We start from the raw sequence: 27,339 nt of genomic DNA, 5'->3' as shown, positions 1-27,339 counted from the left end.
TAGGGGCAGGTGTGTCCTTCTGATCGTGACTGTTGATGTCAGGGAGGCACCTCACCTGTGGGGTTGATTTCTGTGTCTCCCAGGATATGTACATCCGGTAGGTTTCACCATATCTGTCACCCCAGTAAACACCCAGCCTCACAGGAAGGTCATGGGCCATGTGGGAGGAGAGGTGACAGAGCGTGAGGGGACCGGCATGAACAGTAGTCACCAGGAGCCGTCATGCAGGCAGAAATGAGGGGGGTTTCGGCTGATCCTAGGAGGAGTTAACCGTGCCTGAGATTCATGTCAGGCCTTCTGCTGATACAGCTCCATCGGATTCATGGAGCAGCCGCATCAGGAGGGCCAGGCTCAGGGCGCCCCCAGGATGGGCCACCGCAGCCTGAAGGAGGCTGGACGCGACACAGCGCAGGTAGAAGTCGCCGTACAGTCGTGCAGGGCAGGACCCACAGTCCACTCACCTGTCCGGGGCCTTTCCTCGGGGGCTGCCCGGAGATCAGGGGAACACGTCCATCTCCGAGCCGCAGGAGCTACGGCGAGACCAGAAGAACCTGAACAGGCCTGCGCCTTGGGAACTGTCGCGAGAGCAGGAGCATGTGTCCAGGTCCTCTATCCAGGAGCTGTCGCGAGAGCAGGGGTAAGAGTTAGGAACTGTCGAGAGAGCAGGGCAAGCGTCTAGGGCCTCCTCCCGGTAAACTCTCGCGAGATCGGAGGTGGTGCCTGCCGACCGATGGCCGCTGCCCTATGAGGAGGCACAGCTGAAGGCGAGGCTGGGCGGGAGCCATGGTGCTCGTCGGGCGGCCGCTGCATCTGCCGGGAGAGTATTTCTTGTTTCCGAGAGCTCTCGATTTATCAGGAAGAGAGAGCAGAGAGGAGGAAACGAACAAAAAGGTATGAATTTCATCTTGAGGTGAAGAGAGCGAGTCAGTCATGGTGACTGAGGGGGCTCCTGAGGGGGCTCCTGAGGTGACTCTGAGCAGATGGAGTCAGGAGGCTGAGCCTGAAGGACCAGACCGTTCAAGCGGCGGGAAGAGGGGCGACTAGGAGCTGGGAGGTGAGGCCAGGACGGGTTTCCTGCTTTGAGGGGAAGGAATGCCGCCGCTCTGGTGGGAAAAGGAGCAAGGGCGGCCGTGGGGCTAGAAACGCCTTAGTGTCCGACGTCACTGTTCCCTCCTCTCGTTGCTGCCGCTGCTCAGAGACAAGGGGAATGTTCATCTTTCCAAATGCCAACTCGTGGTTTCCTTGATCTCTTCTGTTGTTTTTCTGGTCATTATTTCATTTATTTCCACTCTGTTCTTTTTTATTTCCTTGTATCCATTAACTTTTCCTTAGTCTGGGGTTTGGTTTTTGGGGGTGGGGGAGGGTGTGTTGGTGCTGGTGTTTTGGTGGGTTTTTGGTTGCTGTTGATCCTTGTGGTAAAAGGCTAGCTTGATTAGTAGCATCTTTTTTCTTAATGTAGGCGTCTGTTGTGAAAACGTCCGTCGTAGAACAACTTGTGCTGAATCCCGTAACCTTCTGTTTGCTGTTTCCACTCACTCTCAAGGTCTTTTATTTCCTTTTGGGTTTTTCTTTGACCACTGTTTGCTCTAGAGGTGGTTGTTCATCTCCACGTATCTGTGAATTTTCCAACTTTCCTGCTGTTATTGGCGTCTAGTTTCATATCATGGGGGTTAGAAAAGACACTTCATGGGATTTGAGTCTTAAATCTGTTAAGACTTGTTTGGGGGACCTCGCTGGTGACCCAGTTCAGATCATTTTTGTATAAGATAGTGTCCAACTTTTGTTTTTGCAGTTTTTTAAATTGGAATATGACTGATATAACGTTATGTTGGTTTTGTGGGTAAAATAGTGATTCAGTACTTGTGAGTAATACTGTTAGTCTGACATGTGTACACTACGATGTGTAAAATACATGACTAATGAGAACCTACTGTGTAGCACAGGGAGCTGTACTCGGTGCTCAGCGGTGACCTAAATGGGAAGAAGAAAGGGGACAAGGATACATATAAGCGAATCACTTTGCTGTGGAGCAGAAACTAAAGAATATTGTGAGGCACACAATGCAACGCAAGTGCTGTTGCTGCTGCTGCTAATTCGCATCGGTCGTGTCTGACTCTGTGCGACCCCATTGGCTGCAGCCTACCAGGCTCCTCCGTCCATGGGGTTTCCCAGGCAAGAGCACTGGAGTGGGGTGCCACTGCCTTCTCCGGCAACACAACTATCCTCCAATAAAACATGTGTTACAACATTGTAACACAGCTCTCCTCCAGTGGGAAACAGCCCATTTATGATACACCACAGCTTCTCTATCTATTTATTAATCAGTGGGCCCTTAGATTATTTCCAGGTCTTGGATGTTGTAATAATTCGACACCAGTGTATCTGAGTGGGACCAAGATGCTGGGTTCACTGCAAATCCCTGCGCCCTGGGTTCCCTGACAATGAGGGGAAAAGGGAGGGGGTCACTGTGGAATCTCTGCCAAGTCTGCATGACCAGAGCCACTGAGCTTCTCAACCGTGTGTAAAGGCGTCTTGTGACTTCGGGTTATAATTTCTGCTAAGACATTCTGTCAGAGTTCTGGATGTTTTTAAGTTGTGTGTATTTTTAAGTTGCTCGTATTTTTGTCTCTTTGATGAATGGGGAAATGCTCCCCCTTACTTTATTCTGGAACAGGAAGAGAAAGAAAAGACTTCCTAATGAGATGAAATCTAATGAATCTTCACCTCTGTGAAAACAGTGCAAATGCTAGAAAATAACAATGTATGCCCTTTTTAAAGAATTGCAAGTACTAAAATGGAAAACCCAACGAATGACCTAGTATATAGCACAGGGAACTCAGCTCAATTTGATCTGGCAGCCAGGATGGGAGGGGAGTTTGGTGGAGAATGGATACCTGTATATGTATGGCTGAGGCCCTTCACTGTTCACCTGAAACTATCATAGCATTGTCAATCTGCTATACCTCAATACAAAATAAAATTTTTTTAAAAAATGGTAATAGGATTAGAATAATACTGTCTGTGATAATTCAATGCTGAATTTAATATTTGCAAATACAGGGGAACATACCTTGAACCATGGAATTGTCTGAGTGTCTCTGTCCCAAAATTCATATACTGATATCATAACCCCAGACATGATGGTGTTAGGATGTGGGCCTTTGGCCAGGTGGAGACCTCATGAACTGTATAAGCGCCCTTATAAAAGCAACCTCAGAGAGCTCCATGACTCTTTCCATCACCTGAGGACACAGCGAGAGGCACCAGTCATGAATCAAGAAGCGGCTCTCCCCGACGGGGACCGGGGACCATGCTGCAGCCTTGATCTTGGACTTCTAACCTCGAGGACTGTGAGCAGTAAATTTGTGTTGTTTATAATCCTCTGAGTAGGTGATGTTTTGTTGTAGCAGTTCAGACATTCTAAGGCCAGTATTGACAAGGACCCCAGGTAGTCGTTGTGGCTAAGACTGAGCGCCATCAGAGGCAATCTCTGAGAAGAGGCTTCGTGATTCTGCACTGGACGTGGCCTGCTCCGCCCTCCCCAGCTCTCCCTGTGTCCTTCTGTCCAGGGCCAAGGTCCCAACTCCTGTGTCCATGGTCCTGGGCACATGATGAGCTCTCTTAGCAGGGCTTTCTCGTTCTCTTAGGAGGCCTGCACAGACGAGCCCTGACTTCTGTGCTGACCTGGGGTGAGGTGAGGTACACACTCCTCTGCTGATTCAGCGTCACAGTAATTATTGCTGCTTCCACTGGATTGTGTGCATGTTTAGTCACAGGAGATATAGAACTCCAAAGGATCTGGTTGATTTCTCTGATATTAACTGAGGGAAATATCACCAGACTCACAGAACTGTGGGATGAGTGGTCCTCCTGGAGATTCTGTCAGATTCCTACACACCGAGTCCTCATCAACCCACTGATTATGACTCAGGATTTCCTATCCAGGGCTTGTTCCAGAGGGGTTTCTGCTCATCATTCTCTGCTCCAATATAATCTTGGTTCCTTCTCTTCACCTGCTGCCCCTTCCCTTGTGGAGGCAGTGATGTCCCCTGTCTCTCACCTCTCTTACTGACTGAAGAATTTTCAGTCTATTTGGTATTCTCCTTGTTAGGACAGAGAGGTGACTCCCAAGCCCCTTACATGAGGAACTAGAAAGTGGAGGTCCACAGCTGACTTTTTAAGTTACACTGTGTATTCTAATTCTGATTACATATGATTTTTAAGTGTGGATAACTGACTTTCTTGAAACTGTATTCCAATCAGCTGGACAGTCTTATAAGTTCACCAATACTTTTTCGATTTGCTATTTTTTTCTTAATGAACTCTTAAAATATGGAGGAATGTCTCTAAGAGGTTTAGTGTGTCTGCTTTTCTGTCTCCTGTCACACAGTCATATACTCAGTACATATTTGTAACATCTATTATGCATCGACCATGTTGGTCAACAAGATAAACGTGGTCCTTTTTAAAAAATATGTATTTATTTATTTGGCGGCCTTGGGTCTTAGGCACAGCATGCAGGCTTACTTGCTCCTCGGCCAATAAGTGTTTGATCCTCTGTCCTTGCTTTGCAGGCTGGTTTCTTAACCCCTGGACCCCAGGGAAGTCCGGATGTCGTTCTTAACTTCATGGAACTTACATGCTGGTGGAGAATAAGGATATGCCAAATAGTAGAAATAAATATACTAATAGTGAAAAGTATAACTGCTGTCATGCATGTGTCCTACAGGTTGAGCCCTACATGTGGAGTATGACAGTGTCTCCCTTCTCAGGAGAGGAAAAGATCAAGAATTCTTTCCCAATGTTGGTTCTGCAAGACTGCTGAGGTCATCACCTGCACAGCCTCCTTTCACCTCCAGGACACTGACGTCCTCTCCATGTCTGTTCACAGAATGCCCTGAGAAACCCAGGGGAGGTGGCTCTGAAAACCATCTCTCTGTTACAGGTGGTGGTTGGGGCTCTGGGTGATGTCATCCTGTTCTTCCACAGCAACTCTCCAATCTTGTTTGGCCGGAAAAAGAGGCGCACAGACGTGATTCTCACACACTTGGCCCTGGCCAATCTCCTTCTCTTCTCTGGGATTCCCCATATAATGGCAGTTTTTGTTGTGAGGAAGCCCCTGAACAGTCTTGGGTGTAAGTTTGTGTATTACATACAGACGGTGGCTAGGGCACCACCCTGTGCTCCACCTGCATCCTGGGCACCTGTCAGTCCCTCACTCTCATCCCCAGAAGAGCAGAGTGGGTGATGCTCAGAGGAAGGGCCCCCAAGGTCACTGGTCCTTCCCATTGCACCTGCTGGACGCTCAGTTTCTTAATGAATATCTGTGTTCCCGTGATGATTACTGGTCCAGAGAACACAAGAAATGATACTGACAATCAAGGGAAGTGGTTCTGCTCACCCACAGGTCCTTACGCAGGTTTTATGTACTTGGGGTCCGTCTCTGATGCCGTGTTTCTTGGCCTCATGGTCTGGTCCAGTGGCTCCATGGTGCTTCTTCTGCACAGACACCGCCAGAGGGTGCAGTATATCCACACCCCCACTGGACACCACAGATGCCCCCGGAGCCCAGAGCCAGCCACACCATCCTGATGCTGGTGCTCACCTTTGTCATCTTCTACCTGCTGAATTCTCTTTTTGCTTTTTCTATCGCTGCCTTTTTAGATTATCGTCTGTGGTTGATACAGACGTCTAGTGTCTTGGCTTCATGTTTTCCCACTGTTTCCCCCTTCCAGTTGTTCCTGAGGGATCCTAGAACTCCTAGGTTCTGCTCTCAAGTTGTTAGAAAAAATGGTTAAATAGCTAAATATGTAGTGCATCCGTGTTCAATCTCTCAGTCATGTCTGACTCTTTGCAACCCCAAGGACTGTAGCCCACCAGGCTCCTGTGTCCATGGAATTTTCTAGGCAAGAATATTGGAGCAGGTTGCCATTTCCTCCTCTGGGGGATTTCCCTAAACCAGGGCTCAACCCATGTCTCCTGCGTCTCCTGCATTGGCAGGCAGGCTCTACCACTGTGCCCTCTGGGAAGCCCCTTAGATACGTAGTAGACAGCTTCAATAATAGCCAATTCCTTTCTTCTGTAATTATTTATATACTTATTTTATACCCACTTTTACTGAAGCATAGTTAATGTGACATTGTGTCACTGCAGGTCTTATAACATTATGATTGAATATTTGCATATATTACAGATGATCAGTCAAATAGGTCTAGATAATATCTATCTGCCTCCGTGTTGTTGTCAATGTTGTCCTGTCCGATTCTTCGCGATCACGTGAACTGCAGCACACCAGGCTTCCCTGTCCTTCACTATCTCCCAGAGCTTGCTCAAACACATGTCCATTGAGCCGGTCATGCCATCTAATCATCTCATCCTCTGTTGCCCTCTTCTCCTCCTGCCCTCAGTCTCTCTCAGCATCAGGGTCTTTTCCAGTGAGTCGGTTCTTCACATCAGGTGGCAAAGTATTTGAGCTTCAGCTTCAGCATCAGTCCTTCCAATGAATATTCAGGGTTGAGTCCTTTTAGGATTGACTGGTTTCATCTCCTTGCTGTTGAAGGGACTCTCAAGAGGCTTCTCCAGCACCAGTTTGAAGGCATCAGTTCTTTAGCGCTCAGCCTTCTTTATGGTCGAACACTCACATCCATATATGACTACTGGAAAAACCATAGCTTTGACTATGTGGACCTTTGTTGGCACAGTGATGTTCTCTGCTTTTTAATACACTGTCTAGATTTGTCATAGCTTGTCATCCAAGGAGCAAGTGTACTTTAATTTCCTGGCTGCAATCACTGTCTGCAGTGTCTTTGGAGCCCCCAAAATAAAATCTGTCAGCATTTCCACCTCTGTACGTACTACAAACATTTTCCTGTGACAAGAACTTTGAAGACTGACTCTCGTACCACTTTTCATTATGCAGCACAGTATTATTAACTACTGTCCCCGTGCTGTCCCCATGACGAGTTTATTTTATAATAAATGTTTGTACTCAATACAGATTTTTACATGAAATCCAAACAACTTTGAAGGTCAAATAGAGAAATGCTCTCGCTGCCTTGGGAGGTCTGAAAATGAATTCATGAGATTATCAACTTGAAAAAGATTCCAGCCATTACTGAGGAAACCAGTTTTCCCCTTGGCCAGTGCAACTGCCTGAAAGAAACCTCCTTTCTTCAGGAACATCGGAAGTGTTTTCACAACGTTTATCTCCCTGTGGTGTGGCTCATATCCAATATATGCTTATACGGAATCCAGTATTGCTCTACATTATGTTACTCCAGAGGAGGTAGAGGTTTTATTTCATAGGTGAGGGTAAGAATCCTGGGGAATGGAGAAGGTGTTATGTTTTTGTTTGTGTTTTTTTTTTTTCACTCATATTTCTCTGATATGCTGTGGTGTTACACAAAAATCAATGTTATTCAATGGGTTACATCATTTTTCACATTGGATTTTCTTTACATGGTTCAGTTCAGGTGCTCAGTCATGTCCGACTCTGTGACCCCATGGACTGCAGCACGCCAGGCTTTCCTGTCCATCACCAACTCCCGGAGCTTGCTCAAACTCATGTCCATTGAGTCAGTGATGCCATCCAACTGTCTCATCCTCTGTTGTCCCCTTTTCCTCCTGCCTTCAATCTTTCCCAGCTTCAAAATCTTTTCCAGTGAGTGAGTTCTTCCCATCAGGTGACCAAAGTATTGAAGTTTCAGCTTCAGCATCTGTCCTTGCAATGAGTATTCAGGACTGATTTCCTTTAGGGTTGACTGGTTTGATCTCCTTGCAGTCTGAGGGACTCGCAAGAATCTTCTCCAGCACCACAGTTCAAAAGCATCAATTCTTCAGTGCTCAGCTTTCTTTATAGTCCAAGTCTCACAACCATACATGACTACTGGAAAAACCATAGCTTTGACTAGATGAACTTTTGTCAGCAAAGTAATGTCTCTGCTTTTTAATATGCTGTCTAGGTTGGTCATGGTTGACCATCAGTAAATTTGATTGATGAGAGAGATGAAGTCGTATGATGGAGGGAAGAGAAGCTTCCCTTTCCATATTTTTCACTTAAACGTTTAGTCTTCGTCACTGAAACACGGAATATTGAGACTTAGTTTTATATTTTATCCTGATCGCTGTTTTCTGTGTTGCTTTGTCATAATATGTTTTTCTGGCAAAATGTGGCATTTTTAATATTCCATTGTAGAACTTAGTAGTCTTAATGTATAATTATTTGTACTTATTGCTGTATCCATTACATATGAGCTTCCAAATTTTCTTATATTCTCCTTAGAATTATTGTGACTGTTTCAAATAACATGTCAGAATCAAAATGCTCCAACCAAAGGACACAGACAGGCTGATTAGATAAAGAAACGGACCCATATGCCTGCTATTTACAAAAACTTTCCATCTAGAGACACACATAGACTGAAAGTGATGCAATGGAAAAGATTTCCCCACAAATCAAAAGAAAATCAGAGAAATACTTATTCAGACAAAATAGACTTGAAAATAAAGATTGTTACAAGAGACAAAGAATAACACTACATATTGATTGAAGGATCAATCCACGAAGAACATGTAACAATTGTAAATATATATGCACCCAACATAGGAGCACCTCAATACAGAAGGCACATCCAGTGTGTGTGTGACACCCAAGCCCCTCAGTCCAAATGAGCCCATTTCAGGAGCTCAGTGGCCCCCTGGGACGGGAGCTTCCACACTGGACGGCTCAGATCTGGATGCTTTCACCCACTCAGCTAGAAGTCCGGGAACGAATCATGTGTTTCAAATATCAGAACCTGAAGTGTTAGTAATTCTCTTTGCATCTTCATTACCTAGTTGAGGATTGGCACATAGTAGGTCCAGACTATCTCTATGTGTTTGTGTTGAGCAATGTCCCCATAGTGAATAATCATTCAATATATTAAAACCATTATGCACATTGTCCCAGACAGAGGCCGTGAATGCACAGCTTTATAGGAGCAGTAGGTCTTCCCTGGTGGTCCAGTGGTTAAGAATCCGCTTGCCAATGCAGGGGACATGGGCTCCATCTCTGGTCTGGGAGGATTCCACATGCCACAAAGCAAGTAAGCTTGTGCCACACTACTGAGCCACTGTGCCCTAGAGCCTGAGCTCTGCAGTGAGAGAAGTCACAGTGAGAAGCCCACGCCCCACAACTAGAGAGTGCCCCCGCTCTCACAGCTAGAGAAGGGCTGTGCACAGCCCCAAAAGCCTCGAGCAGCCAAAATAAATAATTTTTAAAAGAAGCGGTAGATGTTCTATCTACCAGGGTTATCTTGGAAACCCCTTGTTTATGAAATGCGGTCATGTCTGCTGCCTTCATGTACCGATTCTCCACAGAAGGCGCCTGATGGGGAGGGTGGATGGTGTCCCTCTGCTCCATGGGCCCCCAGAAGAAGCACCAGGCCAACTGCCCACCTAATGGATCAGGTTTCAAACATCCAATGACCAAGTTAAACTTCCAACTAGCAATTGATCATCCATGGATCAATTTAAAGAATTCTAACATTTTCTCCCTAATATAATTTTAATATATTCTTTCCCTCAACCCCTGTCTGCATGTCCCAGAGTGCATCTTACCAGGGCTAATGGGCTGTAATGCAAGGGCAGGCTGGTGATCCAATGACAGACTCAAAGAGGTGGTCTGTGGGTGACATGGAGCAAATGACAAAGTCCTTGCGGAGTCATGTGGACAAAAGGGAGACCTGAGGATTGTGAGAAGGGAAACTCTGGCTTCAAAGGGGGCATTTTCCAGATTAAACAGACCTGAGGCCATAAATAGAAAGGGTTTTGGAACTTAAACTCAGGAGCAAGACCAGCCTCCAGATCACATGCTGATGATCAGTGTGAACACACTTTGGAACAGTTTGGAAAAGTGAGACCATGAAGGAAAATGCCTCATTGAAGGGAGACACAGTGAAGGGAGCCTGGTGCTCTGTGAGTGTCCCTCCCCCTGTCATGATTTCACTGTAGACTCGGGTTCTCCCACAGGGAACACAGAGCCCTCTCCGCGCCCTCTGCTCAGCTGCCCGTGTGGCCCTTCCCAATAATTGCCAGGAGTTGTCACTAGTCCCCAGGCGTGGATATGGGTGATGAGCACTGGGGGTAAGATCGCTCCTCACTGGAGACGCCCCAAACTCTCCGTGCAGACAGTGTCACCTCCGCTCCAGATGACGTGATAATGGCTCCTCTGTGGGGAGATTGGGCCCAGGGACCCTGTCCCTATAACTGGGGCGCATCCTGACTGACACTTCCGTGCACAGAGTGTGGAGGCAAGTGCAGGCAGGTGAGTGCTCCCTTGTGTCCAGTCTCAGGGCAGGAATCAGGAGAGCGGGCTCTGCAGCAGGAGAGGAGCTCAGAGCGGTGTGGTCAGCACCTTGGGCAGGACAGGTGCTCCCCTGCCTTGTCCTGAGCTGTCCCATCCACGCCCTGGACGGCGGATGGAAGGGGGAGTGTGCCGGGGTGTGTATCTGAGCGGGAGCAGAGCCGTGAGTTCACTGCAAATCCCGTGTCCTGGGGTCGCTGACAATGAGGGGAAGAGGGAGGGGTGACTGTGGAATCTGTGCCAAGTCCTCTACGACCAGAGCCACTGAGTCCTTCAACCATGTTTAAAGGAAGTCTGTTGATATTCTCAGACCTAATAGATTAGTGTTGGTATGAATATATGAGGACATTTTTTCGTGCTGAGTTCATTAGAACTTGAAAACCCTACAGCATGAAATAAGCCCTAATGACACAGACACACACATGCGCACGTAGAAATACACAGAGAGAATTACACTGCTTAATAATGACAGACACGTTTTTCCTATTTTCAGTCCCTCTTCAGTTGGATGAAGGTTTTCACTAATTTCGGCAAAGATACTCTCTCTCCATTCTGCGTGGGTTTTGTGTTGTGTGTGATCCACATATTTTTCTCAACAATATGGAAAAAATCCCAACTGTCCTTCCTTAACCTGAGGCATTATGGAAAGGGAAAAGAATTGCAGTGAGATGAAATTCAGGTAATTTTCAAGTCTTCCAAGAAATGTGAGTGATGGAAAGTAAACACTGTACACTTTTCTTTTTTTACTTATAAATAGAAATTAGAATATGACTGGCTTTTGTAAGTTAACTTTTGCGTTTTATACTCAGAAATGCAGTGAAATATATCTTGGGCTGTCTATGGTCTGAAGTTTGAGTCCCTGCAAATTTCATGCTTTGAAAACCTGACCCCAAACATGATCGTCTTTGGAGGTGGGCTTTGGAGGTGCTTAGCGCCCTCACATGTGGAATTAGTGTCACTCTAAGAGAGGCTCTGCAGAGCTCCGTAGACTTTTCCATCACGTGAGGACACTGAGAAGCACCAGCCATGAATCAGGAAGGGAGCTCTCACAGAGGGGTCCTTGCTACAGCCTTGTTTGTGGGTGTCCAGCCTCCAGGGCTGTGAGCAGTGAATTTCTGTTGTTTATAATCCCCTGAGTGGATGATACATTTTTTTTTTTTAATAACACCTCAAGCAGACTAAAACAGGTGAATACAGAGAAGGACCCCAGGTGGCAGTCCTGGCTAAGACTGAGGACTTACATCGAGGTCAGCTCTGAGAAGAGGCTTCGTGATTCTGCACTGGACGCGGTCTGGTCCGCCCTCCCCAGCTCCCCCTGTGTCCCTCTGTGCAGGGCCGAGGTCCCGACTCCTCTGTCCATGGTCCTGGGCACACGACACACTCTCTTAGCAGGGCTTTCTCGTTCTCTTAGGAGGCCTGCACAGACCAGCCCTGATTTCTGTGCTGACCTGGGGTGAGGTGAGTTACATTCTCCTCCGAAGGTTCAGCATCGCATTAACTCCTGCTGCTTCCACTGGATCGTGTGCATGCTTAGTCACAGCACATACGAAGCCCAGAAAGTTTGATCTTTCCCTCATTCCTGCCGTGTCTGAATCTAAAGCTTGCTCTGTGTCTCCAAATTGTTGTTTGCCTTGTAGTATGCCTAGGAGTTTTTCTTGGTATCTGGACATGATGTACTACATGAAAGGAAGCACTGTCAATCAACCTTCAGTGACATGGTGGTCAGGTGAGGGGAGAGGGGAGATTCTGCATCCTACGATGAGGTCCCATTCTCTCCGTGAGCCTGTGCCTCTGGACTGTGAACCTCCCAAGCGTTTCTCTGCTTTTTTTCTCCCCAGTCTATTGGACAGGATGGCTAGTGTGGGCTGGATGCTGGGTATTTCCCTTCCCAGGTCAGTCAGGCTCTGAGAAGACCCAAGCTGGTTAGGTTCCAGTTAACAAACCTCTCCTAAAGGCAGACCTCGTTAAGAAGAACCTCGTGCTCTGATGTATTTCAAAATGATTTTTCCCCTGCCAACCCCCACTGAAAGCACAAAGAGATTTTTCCGCTGATTTCCTCAAAGAAATATCACAAAACTCAGAGCTGTGGGGATCTCCCTATAACTTGGTATTCCTGGAGTTTCTAACTGCCAGACTTCTCCACACTGAGCCTCCAGCAACCCATGGAGCCTACATAAATCCATCGTAAATCCTTTATCGTGCAGGGGTTTCTGCCCTGGCTCTGGGGTGTTTCCCTCGTGACCCTGTGCTCCAGTAACCTCGATCCCCTCTACTCACTGTCCATCTCTCCAATCCTGGAAGCAGAGATTTCCCCTCTGTTCTCGCCTCTGTTAGGAATCCAAGAATTTACAGAGTATTCTGTGTTTTAATTATTGTTAGGACAGAAAGTTGACTTCCATGAGGGAGCAGAGGCCAAAACTGCATGACTGATGTTTTATTGTTCTTTTATATCTCTGATGAGCTGTGAGTTCTCAAAGGTGGACAACTGATTCAGTGACAACTGTATTAAATTTCGTCAGACTCGGCTATAATGTCAGTAATATTGTTTCATTTTTCAAAGTTACTATGTTACTATACTAGTCAGAATGATCATACATTCTAAAGGGGAAGAGTATATCACTCTCTTTCTCTCATGTCACCTGTTATACGTATATTCAGGACATACTATTTAACACCAGTTATTGGTCAACCAGGGCTTCCCAGGTGGTGCTATTTGGTAAAAAACCTGCCTGCAATGCAGGAGACGTAAGAGACTCGAGTTTGATCCCTGGGTCGGGAAGATCCCCTGGGTCGGGCATGGCAACCCACTCTTAGTATTTTTGCCTGGAGAATCCCATGGACAGAGGAGCCCAGTCAACTACAGTCCACGGGGTCACTAAGAGTTGGACGCAACGGAAGCTTGGCGTGCATGGACGCACGCACTGGTCGGTCATGTTGTTGATCAAGAGGGATGTGGTTCTCAAGGTCATGGACCTCACAGGCTAGCAGAGCACCTGCTTATAGACGTGAACAGAAATAAATACAAAACAATAAGTGGGAAATTATAACTGATACCGTGCCTATGTTCTCTAGGTTGAGACCCTCCTGTGGAGCATGACAATGTCTCCCTTCTCAGGAGACAGAAAATGCATGAATCCTTTTCCACTTTGATTGTATAAGAAGACTGCTGATATAACCACCCAGCACAGCCTCCTTTCACCCCCAGGACTCTGACGTCCTCTGCATGTCTGTTCACAGAGATGCCCTGAGAAACCCAGGGGAGGTGGTTCTGAAAACCATCTCTCTGTTACAGGTGGTGGTTGGGGCTCTGGGTAATGTCATCCTGTTCTTCCACAGCATTTGTCCGATCTTGCTTGGCCGCAAAATGAGACCCACAGAAGTGATTCTCACCCACATGGTTGTGGCCAATCTTTTGATTATTTTCTCCCCTGGGATTCCCCACATCATGGCAGCTTTTATTCCCAGGAAGCCCCTGTCCAGTCTCGGGTGTAAGTGTGTGTATTACGTACAGAGTGGCTCGCGGGACCACCCTGTGCTCCACCTGCGTCCTGAGCACCTATCAGTCCCTCACTCTCATCCCCAGAAGGGCAGAGTGGGTGATGCTCAGAGGAAGGGCCCCCAAGGTCATCGGTCCTTCCTGCTGCACCTGCTGGATGCTCAGTCTCCTAATGAATATCTCTGTTCCTGTGACAGTCACTGGTCCACAGGACACACACAACTATACTGATAACCACGGCAAGTGGTTCTGCTCATCCTCAGCTCCTAAAGCACGCTTTCTATACTTGTGGACCATCTCTGATGCCGTGTTTATTACCCTCATGGTCTGGTCCAGTGGCTCCATGGTGCTTCTCCTGCACAGACACCGCCAGAGGGTGCAGTATATCCACACCCCCACTGGACACCACAGGTGTCCCCCGGAGACCAGAGCCGCCCACGCCATCCTGATGCTGGTGCTCACCTTCGTCATCTTCTATGTACTGGATTGCATTTTTGCTTTTTGTATTGCTGCATTTTTATATTTTCCTCTATCGTTGCTTCATACTGCTAACATTTTGGCTTCATGTTTCCCCACTTTTAGCCCCTTTCTGCTGCTCCTTGGGGATCCTAAAACTCATAGGTTCTGCTCTTGGGTTTTTAGGCATCATGGTTGAAATAGTAAATATGAAGAAGTGTAAATATTAGCTACAAGTTCTCTATTTTATAACTATGTACTGAGTACTATTTATTTTGAAGTATAGTTAGCACATACCGTTACAGAAGTTTTGGTTGTACAACAGAATAATACAGTATTTGTGTGTTGTTGTTCAGTCGCTAAGTTGTATCTGATTCTTTGCAACCCTATGGACTGCTATGGAAGCCTGACAAACTTCCCTGTCCTCCACTGTCTCCCTGAGTTTGCTCAAATTCATGTCCATTGAATTGGTGGTGGCAACCAACCATCTCATCCTCTGTCACCCTCTTCTCCTTTTGCCTTCAACATTTCCCAGCATCAAGCTCTTTCTCAGTGAGTCAGCTCTTCACATCAGGCCAAAGTATTGGAGCTTCAGTTCGAGCATCACTCCTTCCAATAAATGTTCAGGGTTGATTTCCTTTAGGATTTACAGGTTTGATTTCCTCACAGTTCAAGGGACTCTCAAGAGTCTTCTCCAACACCACAATTCGAAAGCATTAATTCTTCGGTGCTCAGCCTTTTGTATGGTCCAGCTCCCACATCTGTACATGACTACTGGAAAAGCCATAGCTTTGACTATACAGTCCTTTGTTGGCAAAGTGATGTCTTTGCTTTTTAATATGCTGATCAGGTTTGCCATAGCTTTTCTTCCAAGAAGAAAGCATCTTCTAATGCCACGGCTGCATTTACCATCTGCAGTGATTTTGGAGCCCAAGAAAACAAAACCTGCTGCTGCTTCTACTTTTTCTCCTTCTAGTTGCCCTGAAGTGATGGGGCTGGATGCCGTGATCTTCATTTTCTGAATGTTGCGTTCTAAGCCAGTTTTTTCACTCTCCTCTTTTCACTTTCATTAAGAGGCTTTTTAGTTCCTCTTCACTTTCTGCCATTAGAGTGGTGTCATCTGCATATCTGAGACTGCTGATATTTCTCCCAGCAGTCTTGATACCAGCTTGTGACTCATCCAGCCCATCATTTGGCATGATGTTCTCTGCATATAAGTTAAATAAGCAGGGTGATAATATACAGCCTTGACATACTCCTTTCCCAGTTTTGAAGCAGTCTGTTTTTCCATGTAAGGTTTTAACTGTTGCACCTTGACCTCCATATAGGTTTCTCAGGAGGCAGGTAAGGTGGTTTGGTATTCCCATCTCTTTAAGAACTTTCCAGTTTGGTGTGATATAGTGTAGTCAATAAAGCAGAAGCAGGTGTTTTTCTGGAATTCCCTTGCTTTTTCTGTGATCCAGCGGACGTTGGCAATTTAATCTCTGGTTCCTCTGCCTTTTCTAAACCCTGCTTGTACATCTGGAAACTCTCGGTTCACACACTGCTGAAGCCTAGCTTGAAGGATTTTGAACATAACCTTACCAGCATGGGAAATGAGTGCAGTTGTCCAGTAGTGTAAACATTCTTTGGCATTGCCCTTCTTTGGATATTTGTGTAGAATGCAAAACATCACAAGTCTAGTTAATATCCTATCTATACATAGTTAAAAAATTCGTCTTGTGATGACAACTTTTAAGATTGCCCTCTTAGCGACGTTCAGATATGCAATAGGATATTGTCACGTCTTGTATACCATCTCTCCATAATTATTATTATTTATAAAGGAAAGTTTGTACCTTTTTTCTATTCTTTACTAATTCTTTCCTTTCTTTTTAAAATTTTGACCGTGCTTGCAGGATCCAGTCCCTGATCAGGGATTAAACTTGTGCCTCAGCAATGAAAGCACCGGGTCCCAACCACCAGGCAGCCAGGGGATTCCCTGTGCCTTCTGACATGTGTACTCAGTACCAGATTTTTACATAAAACCCCATCAACCTAGACAGTAAATCAATGTTGGCACTGCCTTGAGAGATCTGAAAGTCAAACCATGAAATAACAGCTCAAGAAATATTCACAGAAACATTGAGGAAATAAGTTACCCTCCTGGACAGTGTAATTCTCTGGAAGAATTGTCCTTTACTCGGCAGCACTGGAAGTCTGTCCACACACTTTATTTCCACGTTAGTTTGACTAATACCTGATGTACATTGATTGGCACTTATTCCAGTATTGGTCCCGATAAATATGACTCCTGAGTGGTGGAGAGATTTTATTTCATGATGATGCTGTGAAACCTGGAAAAGGGAGGTGATTTTCTACACTCTTGGACCTTCACTTTACTTATATTTCTCTAATATGCTGCAATGCCACACATAATTATCACTGTTGTACAATGGGTTACTTTACCTTTGAACCTGGACTTTCTTTCCATATTTGACCCTCCGTAAATATCACTGACTTGATGGACAGAGTAACAGGAAGGAGACAGGAGAAGCTGCCCCCTCCTGCTTGTCACGTAAACGTTTAGTTTTCATGACTGTCATGCAGAATCTTGGGACTTTGTTTTCTGTTTTATCCTAATCGCTATTTTCTGAGTTCCTTTTCTCTAATACTATCTTTTAGGGAAATGTGGCATATTTATTATTGCATTTTTATTTTTATTTTTTTAAAAAAATTAGTTTATTTATCTATTTTTTAACTTTACAGTATTGTATTTGTTTTGCCATACATTGACATGAATCCACCATGGGTGTACATGTGTCCCACTTCCAGAACCCCCCTCCCAGAACCCCCCTCCCACCTCCCTCCCCATCCCATCCCTCCGGGTCATCCCGGTGCACCAGCCCCAAGCACCCTGTATCATGCATCAAACCTCGGCTGGCGATTTGTTTCACATATGATAATTTACATGCTTCAATGCCATTCTCCCATATCATCCCGCCCTCCCCCTCTCCCATAGAGTCCATAATACTGTTCTATTTATCTGTGTCTCTTTTGCTGTCTCGCATACAGGGTTATCTTTACTGATTTACTAAATTCCATATATATGTGTTAGTATACTGTATTGGTGTTTTTCTTTCTGGCTTACTTCACTCTATATAATAGGCTCCAGTTTCATCCACCTCATTAGAACTGATTCAAATGTATTCTTTTTAATGGCTGAGTAATATTCCATTGTGTATATGTACCACAGCTTCCTTATCCATTCGTTTGCTGATGGGCATCTAGGCTGTTTCCATGTCCTGGCTATTGTAAACAGTGCTACGATGAACATTGGGGTACACGTATCTCTTTCAATTCTGGTTTCCTCAGTGTGTATGCCCAGCAGTGGGATTGTTGGGTCACATAGCAGTTCTATTTCCAGTTTTTAAAGGAATCTCCACACTGTTCTCCATGGTGGCTGTACTAGTTTGCATTCCCACCAACAGTGTAAGAGGGTTCCCTTTTCTCCACACCCTCTCCAGCATTTATTGTTTGTAGAGTTTTGGATAGCAGCCATTCTGACAGACGTGAAATGGTACCTCACTGTGGTTTTGATTTGCATTTCTCTGATAATGAGTGATGTTGAGCATCTTTTCATGTGTTTGTTAGCCATCTGTATGTCTTCTTTGGAGAAATGTCTGTTTAGTTCTTTGGCCCACTTTTTGATTGGGTCGTTTATTTTTCTGGGATTGAGCTGCAGGAGTTGCTTGTATATTTTTGAGATTAATTCTTTGTTGTTGCTTCATTTGCTATTATTTTCTCCCATTCTGAAGGCTGTCTTTTCACCTTGCTTATAGTTTCCTTTGTTGTGCAAAGGCTTTTAATTTTAATTAGGTCTTATTTGTTTATTTTTGCTTTTATTTCCAATATTCTGGGAGGTGGATCATAGAGGATCCTGCTGTGGTTTATGTTGGAGAGTGTTTTGCCTACGTTTTCCTCTAGGAGTTTTATAGTTTCTGGTCTTACCTTTAGATCTTTAATCCATCTTGAGTTTATTTTTGTGTATGGTGTTAGAAAGTGTTCTAGTTTCATTCTTTTACAAGTGGTTGACCAGTTTTCCCAGCACCACTTGTTAAAGAGATTATCTTTTCTCCATTGTATATTCTTGCCTCCTTTGTAAAAGATAAGGTGTCCATAGGTACATGGATTTATCTCTGGGCTTTCTGTTTTGTTCCATTGATCTATATTTCTGTCTTTGTGCCAGTACCATACTGTCATGATGACTGTGGCTTTGTAGTAGAGCCTGAAGTCAGGCAGGGTGATTCCTCCAGTTCCATTCTTCTTTCTCAAGATTGCTTTGGCTATTCGAGGTTTTTCTTATTTCCATACAAATTGTGAAATTATTTGTTCTAGTTCTCTGAAAAATACCGTTGGTAGCTTGATATAGAAAAGTATAAAACACTGGTGAAAGAAATCAAAGAGGACACAAATAGATGGAGAAATATACCGTGTTCATGGATTGGAAGAATCAATATAGTGAAAATGAGTATACTACCCAAAGCAATCTATTATTGCATTTTTAAAATAGGTAGTCTTAATGTGTAACTCTTTGTATAGAATGCTCTAGTCATTACATATGGGTTCCCAAATTCTTATATTCTGGTTAGAACTACTCTGATCATTTCAAAGAATATGTAAGAATTGAAACGCTCCAACCAAAATGGATAAAGAAATGTACCATACACATACTGCACAGAACACTGACTTTCGACCTGAAGACACACAGACTGAAAGTGAGAGAATGGAAAAAGATATTCCTCACAAATGAAAATCAAGAGAAAGTCAGAGTAGCAATACTTAAGACAAAATAGACTTTAAAATAAGATTGTTATAAGAGACAAGGAAGGACACTACATAATGACCAAAGGATTAGTCCAAGAAGAAGATGAAACAGTTGTAAATATGTATGCATCCAACACAGGAGCACCTCCGTACAGAAGGCGAATCCAGTGTGTGTGTTACGCCCAAGCCCCTCTCAGTCCAGATGAGCCCATGTCAGGAGCTCAGTGGCTCCCTGGGACGGGAACTTCTACAATGGACAGCTCAGATCTGGACACTTCCAGCAGCTCAGCTAGAAGTCTGGTGATGCGTCATGGGTTTCAGATATCAGAATCTGGGGTGTTAGTAATTCTCCCTGTATCTCCATCACCTGTTCGAGGAATGACACATAGTAGGTCCAGACTCTCTCTGTGTTTGTGTCAAGCGATGTCCCCATGGTGAACAGCCGTTCAGCATATTAAAATGATTATCAAGCACGTTGTCCCAGACAGGCGCCAGGAATGTACAACTGTATAGAAGCAGTAGATGTTCTATCTACCTGGGTCATCTTGGAAAACCCATGTTTATGAAATGTGGACGTGTTTGCTGCCTTCAAGCACCAATTCTCCACAGAAGAAGCCTGATGCAGAGAGTGTATGGTGTTCCTTCTCCTCTGTCTTCCCTCGGGAGAATGACCTCAGGCCTACTGTGCACGTAATGGAGCAGGTTTCAAGGATCCAAATACCAATTGATCATTACAATGATCAATTTAAAGAATTCTAAAGTCTCTCTAATATTGTTCTAGTAAATTCATTTTGCTAACCCCCGTCTGCACGTCTAGAAATGCATGTTACCAGGCTTATGGACTAGAACACAGGGACAGGCTGGAGATCCAATTACAGACTCAAGGAGGGTGGTCTGTGGGTGACTTGAAACAAATGACAAAGTCCTTGCAGAGTTATGTGCATATGAGAGAGACCTGAGGATTCTGAGGAGGGAAACTCTGGCTTCAAAGGGGGCATTTTCCAGATTAAACAGACCTGAGACCATAAATAGAAAGGGCTGTGGAACTTAAACTCAGGAGAAAGACCAGCCTCCACATCACGTGCTGATGATCAGTGTGAACACACTTTGGAACAGTCTGGAAAAGTGAGACCATGAAGGAAAATGCCCAACAGGAAACAGTGACGGGAGCCTGGTGCTCTGTGAGTGTCCCTCCCCCTGTCATGACTTTCACTGTAGACTCGGGTTCTCCCACAGGGAACACAGAACCCTCTCCGCGCCCTCTGCTCAGCTGCCCGTGTGGCCCTTCCCAATAATTGCCAGGAGCTGTCACTAGTCCCCAGGCGTGGGTGAGGGTGATGGGCACTGGGGGTAAGATTGCTCCTCACTGGAGACGCCCCAGACTCCTCGTGCAGACAGTGTCACCTCCGCTCCAGATGACGTGATAATGGCTCCTCTGTGGGGAGATCGGGCCCAGGGACCCTGTCCCTATAACTGGGGCCCATCCTGACTGACACTTCCGTGCACAGAGTGTGGAGGCAAGTGCAGGCAGGTGAGTGCTCCCTTGTGTTCAGTCTCAGGGCAGAAAACAGGAGAGCGGGCTCTCCAGCAGGAGAGGAGTTTGGAGCTGAGACTGTGCAGGATACAGGCTGACCCTGCCTCACTCTGAGCGTCCACACCCAGGGTCACAAACAGTTGGACACGACTGAAGCGACGTGGCACGCACGCAGGCAGCGTTGTTTCTCAAACCAGCGCAGCTGAGCACGGGCAACAGGGCGCAAAGGTCAGAGCTAAAGGAAGAGATCCAGTACGAGGCTAGGCTTGTTCTTTGTTATGACTGGGACCACGGTGAAACGCAGCTTTCTGGGAATGCCATGGAAGTTGCAGGTAATTATAATTCAAAGCAGAGATCAGAATCCATAAGTCTTGTATTTCCTCCCTCTGTTGTTGGAGATGCTGTGGAATAGCAGCAGCTGATGCTCACAGGATGTTTAGTGTCCAGACACTGTGGGCAGAGAATCTGTTAGTCAACAAGGTGAGCTGTACTTGTCCCTGTACGACTCTCAATGTATTGGAAGAGAAAGTGTTGGTCACTCAGTTGTGTCCGACTCTTTGCAACCCCATGGACTGTAGCCCGCCAGGCTTCTCTGTCCGTGGGATTCTCCAGGCAAGGAGAGTGGGTTGCTATTCCCTTCTCCAGGGGATCTTCCCGACCCAGGGACTGAACACGAGTCTCCTGCATTGCAGGCAGATTCTTTACCATCTGAGCCACCGGGGAAGCCCAAAGAGAGAGGTGGAGTGAAAACAAAAGCAAAAAAAAAGGCATAGATTTCGTTGTTTTTTTTTTTTTTAGTAAATGATATTTTATTATTCAATTTCTCTGGTGTCAACGTGCAACAGGAAAATCACTTCCTCCTCATAGACTGACTTGCATTTCAGCAGCATCATCGGTGGGAGGTGGATATAGGAACAGTGGGATGTTAAAGAAAGTTCATCTTCTTTCCAACAGAGCAAGAATTTCAGCTTCTTTCCCAAGGTAACACCTGTATTTACGTCAATGATCTTACCCAATTTTGCTTCTTTTAGTATCTTAACTTCACTTTCAAGGTTCTTTTTGTTTGTTTATTATTTATTTTTTAAATTGGAGGCTAATTACAACCTTGTAGTGGTTTTTGCCATACATTGACATGAATCAGCCATGGGTGTACATGCGTCCCCCATCCTGAACCCCTCTGCCACCTCCCTCCCTAGGATGCGTCTTGAGACTGAGAGAGCGAATCGGAAAAGGTCATCGAGGGTTATCATCAGGTGCCTGAGCGAGTGAAACCAAGTGGGCTGGAGTCTGAAGGAGCAAGACAGTTGGAGCGGGAAGAAGGGAGTTCCAGGAAAAAGGAAAGACGCGAATTGCTGTGGTAAAAGGAAAATGTTTCTTTCTTTCTTTTTTTTTAAGGGAAGGAAATTCAGCTGGACTTAGGACAAGAAACACTAGTAAGATGGGAAATGCCTTAGGCGCCTGACCTTGAATGTTATAATCATCCCTCACATTCCTACCAGGCAGAGAGTTTATCTTTTCAAAAAACCAACTCTCATCTTTGCTGATCTTTTCTTTTTCTGGTCTGTATTTCATTTACCTCTGCTCTGATTTTTGTTAATTCTTTCCTTCTGGTGAGCATTGGGCTTAGTATTTTTTTTTTCTTTTAGTTCCTGGATGTATAAAGTTAGATTGTTCCTTAAAATCTTTCTTTTGGGACTTGCCCGGCAGTCCCATGGTTAAGACTTCGCCTTCCCATGCAGGGGGATGGGGTCCATCCCTGGTCCTGGAGCTAAGGCATCCCACATGCCTTGAGGTCAAAAAACCAAAACATAAAAACAGAAACAAACAAAAAAAACCAGAAATAATTGTAACTAATTCAATAAAGACTTTAAAAATGGTCCACATCAAAAAAAAATCTTAACGAAAGTACTAGTTATCATATTCATTTCCAAGTTTAGCAGGATTCTCATTTTTACAAAAACAAAAACTAATGAAGATGTAAAGCAATCTGTCTGCATTGGGTCTAACAACCAAAGTATTTTATTAGCTTTTGGGTGACATAATTGACGAGCAAAAATTGTACCTTTTGAAGGTGTACACCTGGATGTTTTGACTGAAGTGTTTATTTTTACAAATGGCCTGAGGCAAGCTGGAGACTGCTCTAGAAAAATCTCTCCACAAACAGACTTCTCAGCAAGTCAAGACCTGAAAAATTATTAATGATTAAAATTCTTTGCAAACTAAGGTTATTTTCCATACCAAATAGATTATCTGAGGGACTTTTAGCAGTCTATATAGTCAGAGTGCTACCAATTTTATGATGGGTGTTTTGTATACTATCACATCAATGTATAATTTAGATTTCTCCACAGTCGGAACTATATTCTCTGAAAATTTTAATAGTTCTGTAACCCTGTAATATGTATATTCTTTTGCCTTTCTGTTTAATTTTCTTCATGCATGATAATGGTAGGGAGGATGAAAATCAATTATAAATATGGTGCAGGCACAGACTCAATGGACATGAGTTTGAGCAAACTCCAGGAGATAGTGAAGGACAGGGAAGCCTGGCGTGCCGCAGTCCATGGGGTCAAAAAAGAGACACGACTGAGCAACTGAAGAACAACCGTGTATTTTTATTTTTGTCTCCTTTCACTTGTTTACCAAGTACACGTTTATTAAATTTAATTTATTATTATGTGTCAATCATATATATATATATATGTTTTTACCAACACAGGCATGGCTTCTAAGCTCATGGGTTTTACATCTGTGTAGGGAGTCAGAATATAAAGGTAAATAGAAAGAAATACAAAGTAATAATGATAAAATGTGAAATAGGTGTCAATGGTATACTTCTGCAGGTTGAGTCCCTCCTGTGGAGTATGATGGTGTCTCTCTTTTCAGAATAGAAGGTCCAGGACCCGTGTACAAGGTCATATAAGAGTCCCCATGTCTGTACTAGCAAATCCTGCTCTTCATGCCAGGCCGCTCTGAAGCCCTCTCCACGTGTGCTCAGAAAGATGTGAGAAAGCAAAAGTGCTAGTTGGTCATGTCCGACTCTTTGTGACCCCATGGACCATAGCCCACCAGGCTCCTCTGTCCATGGGATTCGCCAGGCAAGAATCCTAGAGTGTGGGTTGCCATTCCCCTCTCCAGGGGATCTTCCCAACCCAAGGATTGAACCTGTGTGTCCTGTGTTGCAGGCAGATTCTTTGCCGTCTGAGCCACCAGAGATGCCCCCACTCAGAAAGATGCTCCCCCAGAAAGAATCAGGGAAATGTTTCTGAGAGCCCTACTCCTGTTACAGGTTGGGAACGGGGCTCTGGCTAACGCCATCCTCTTCTTCTGTAATGTCTCCCCAGCCTTGCTTGGCCACAAACAGAGACCCCTGCCAATGATTCTCACCCACATGGCCATGGCCAACTCCTTGGTTCTTCTCTCCGCTGGGGTTCCCCACATCATGGCAGCTTTTGTGTCAAGGAAGCCCCTGTCCAGTCTTGGGTGTAAGTTTGTGTATTACGTACAGAGGCTCTCAGCACCGCCCTGTTCTCCACCTGCGTCCTGGGCACCTGTCAGTCCTTCACTCTACCCCCAGGAGAGCAGAGTGGGTGATGCTCAGAGGAAGGGCCCCCAAGGTCACTGGTCCTTCCTGTTGGGTCTGCTGGATGCTCAGTCTCCTAATGAATATCTCTGTTCCTGTGACAGTCACTGGTCCACAGGACGAGCACAACTATACTGATGCCCAAGCCAACTGGTTCTGCTCACCCTCGGCTTCTAAAGCAGGCTTGGTCTACTTGTGGTCCACCTCTGATGCTGTCTTTATTACCCTTATGGTCTGGTCCAGTGGCTCCAGGGTGCTTCTCCTGCTCAGACACCACCAGAGAATGCAGTATATTCACACCCCCACTGGACACCACAGATGCCTCCTGGAGACCAGAGCCACCCACACCATCCTGATGCTGGTAGTCACCTTCGTCATCTTCTACCTGCTGAATTCTGTTTTCACTTTTTATATCAGGGTCCATGATGACTTTCACCTGTAGTTGATGCAGGTCTCAGATGTCTTGGCTTCATGTTTTCTCACCTTTTCCCCCTTCCTGCTGCTCCTTAGGGATCCTAGAACCCCCAGGTTCTGCTCCTGAATCTTGGCAAATAGTTGGGGAAACAATGGAAACAGTGACAGACTTTATTTTGGGGAGCTCCAAAGTCACTGCAGATGGTGACTACAGCTATGAAATTATAACACGCTTGCTCCTTGGAAGAAAAGCTATGACCAACCTAGACAACATATTAAAAAGCAGAGACATTACTTTGCCAACAAAGGTCCATCTAGTCAAAGCTATGGTTTTTCCAGTAGTCGTGTATGGATGTGAGAGTTGGACTATAAATAAAGCTGAGTGCTGAAGAATTGATGCTTTTGAACTGTTGTTTTGGAGAAGACTCTTCAGAGACCCTTGGACTGCAAGGAGACCCAAACAGTGCATCCTAAAGGAAACCAGTCCTGAATATTCATTGGAAGGACTGATGCTAAAGCTGAAACTCCAATACTTTGGCCACCTGATGCAAAGAACTGACTCACTGAAAAAGAGCCTGATGGTGGGAAAGATTGAAGGCGGGAGGAGAAGGGGACAACAGAGGATGAGATGGTTGGATGGCATCACCGACTCAGTGGACACGAATTTGAGCAAACTCCAGGAGATAGTGAAGGATGATGTAGTAAACGATAGTAAAGGGAAGCCTGACGTGCTCCAGTCCATGGGGTCACAAAGAGACACGACTGAACAAGAACAGCAATCAATGAATATGTCGGGGTCGATAAAAGAAGCAACCACCAGCGGGACAGAAGATATATTTGTCTTCATCAGTAAACCTCCAAGTGGGTATTTCCCTATTGATGCTCTACTCATCCCAAGAAATCCGGCTTTAAACATCCAAGTCTAGCAACACTGATGTTGAATCAATCACTGTGTCCATCAAGGAGATCACTTCTCTGCTCCTGGACTTCTCCTTCCTCCCCACCCACGGCTCTCAGGACACAGGGCTTCTGTCTCACGGTTCAAGAGAGCCTGAAGTTCAAATCAAGCTTCAAGTAGACTATGGCATGGGACCAGATTTTGCGTCTGCAGTAAAGGGTCATGCAAATCCCTTTGATCCCATCACTTCTTTTCCTGAATCACCACTCCTTTTTCAGGTAGGTAAACCTGCTATTGATTCCCCAAGTTCAGATTATTAGAAATAACAGGTTCCAACCCTCCCAGACTTTAGACAATACTACAAAGCTACAGTATCAAAACCGTGTGGCACTGGCACAAAAGCAGAATATGGATCAATAGAACAGAATAGAGCCCAGAAATAAACACATACACCTATGTCAGTTAATCTTCAACAAAGGAAGCAAAAATATACAGAGAAAAGACTGGTGCTTCAGCAAGTGGTTTTGGGAAAGCTAGACAGCCACGTGTAAATCAATGAAGTTAGAACATTCTGTCACACCATACTCAATAATAAACTCAAAATGGCTTAAAGACTTATAGAGATAAGACACCATAAATGCTTAGAACATAGGCAAAACACTAACATAAATCATACCAATGGTCTTTTAGGTCAGTCTCCCAAGATGATAGAAATAAGAGCAGAAATAAACAAATGGGATCTCATCAAACGTACAAGCTTTTGCACAGCAAAGAAAACCATAAACAAAAATACAAGCTACAGACTGGGAGAAAATATTTGCAAATGACAGGACTGATAAGGACTTGATTTCTAAAGTATACAATTAGCACATACAACTGAGTAACAAAACACCGAATCAGAAAGTGGCAGAAGAGCTAAAGAAACATTTCTCCAAAAGAAGACACCAAGATGGCCAACAGGCACATGAAAAGATGCTCATCATCGCTAATAATTAGAGAAATGCAAATCAAAACTACAATGAAGTACCACCACACATTTATCAGAATGACCACCACTAAAAAGTCTACAATAATGCTGGAGAGGGTGTGGAAAAAAGGGAACCCTCCTACACTGTTGGTGGGAATGCAAATTGGCCCAGCTACTATGGAAACCAGTATGGAGGTTCTTAAACTAGAGTTCCCATATAATCCAGCAGTCCAACTCCTGGGCAAACATCCACACAAAACTACACTCAGAAAAGATACATGCATCCCTATATTTACAGCAGCACTGTTAACAACAGCCAAGACATGGAAGCAACCTTAATGTCCATCAACAGATGAATGGATGAAGAATATACACACATACACGGAATACTACTTGGTCATGAAAAAGAATGAAATAATGTCATTTGCAGCGACATGAATGGATGCAGAAGTCATCACGTTAAGAGAAGAAAGTCAGACGCAGAAAGATAAATATCATATGACAACAGTTACACGTGGAATTTAAAATATGACACAAAGGAACTTATCTGTGAAATAGAAACAGGCTCACAGAGAACAGACCCATGTCTGCCAGAGGGTGGGGCTATGGGGGAGGGATGGACTTGGAGTTTGGGATTACCAGATGTGAACTACTATATATAGAGTCGATAAACCACAAGGTCCTACTGAGTAGCAGAGGGAAATATATTCAGTATCCTGTGATAAATCATGATGGAAAAGAATATAAGAATGTATATATACATACAGCTGAGTCACTAGGGTATACAATAGAAATGAATGCAACATTGTAAATCAACTATAATAAAATAAATTTTTAAAAAAA

The 27,339-nt window shown here is 44.8% G+C and overlaps 1 long non-coding RNA gene across 2 annotated transcripts; it reads left to right on the top strand.

Moving 5' to 3' along the window:
* The first annotated feature begins 703 nt into the window (after window positions 1-703).
* Window positions 704-27,339, top strand: LOC145514485 (uncharacterized). 2 transcript variants are annotated; one of them, XR_014060180.1, is made up of 3 exons: window positions 704-891; window positions 21,831-21,991; window positions 24,461-27,339. It is a non-coding gene; the product is annotated as an uncharacterized LOC145514485 (long non-coding RNA). The 2 variants fall into 2 exon arrangements; XR_014060181.1 differs by having other exon boundaries at window positions 23,521-27,339.

The sequence above is a fragment of the Giraffa tippelskirchi genome, chromosome 7, assembly GCF_054371585.1.
Source record: "Giraffa tippelskirchi isolate mGirTip1 chromosome 7, T2T-mGirTip1v1.2.pri, whole genome shotgun sequence".
Classification (NCBI taxonomy): domain Eukaryota; kingdom Metazoa; phylum Chordata; class Mammalia; order Artiodactyla; family Giraffidae; genus Giraffa; species Giraffa tippelskirchi.
This window is presented reverse-complemented; position numbering and strand designations above follow the sequence as displayed.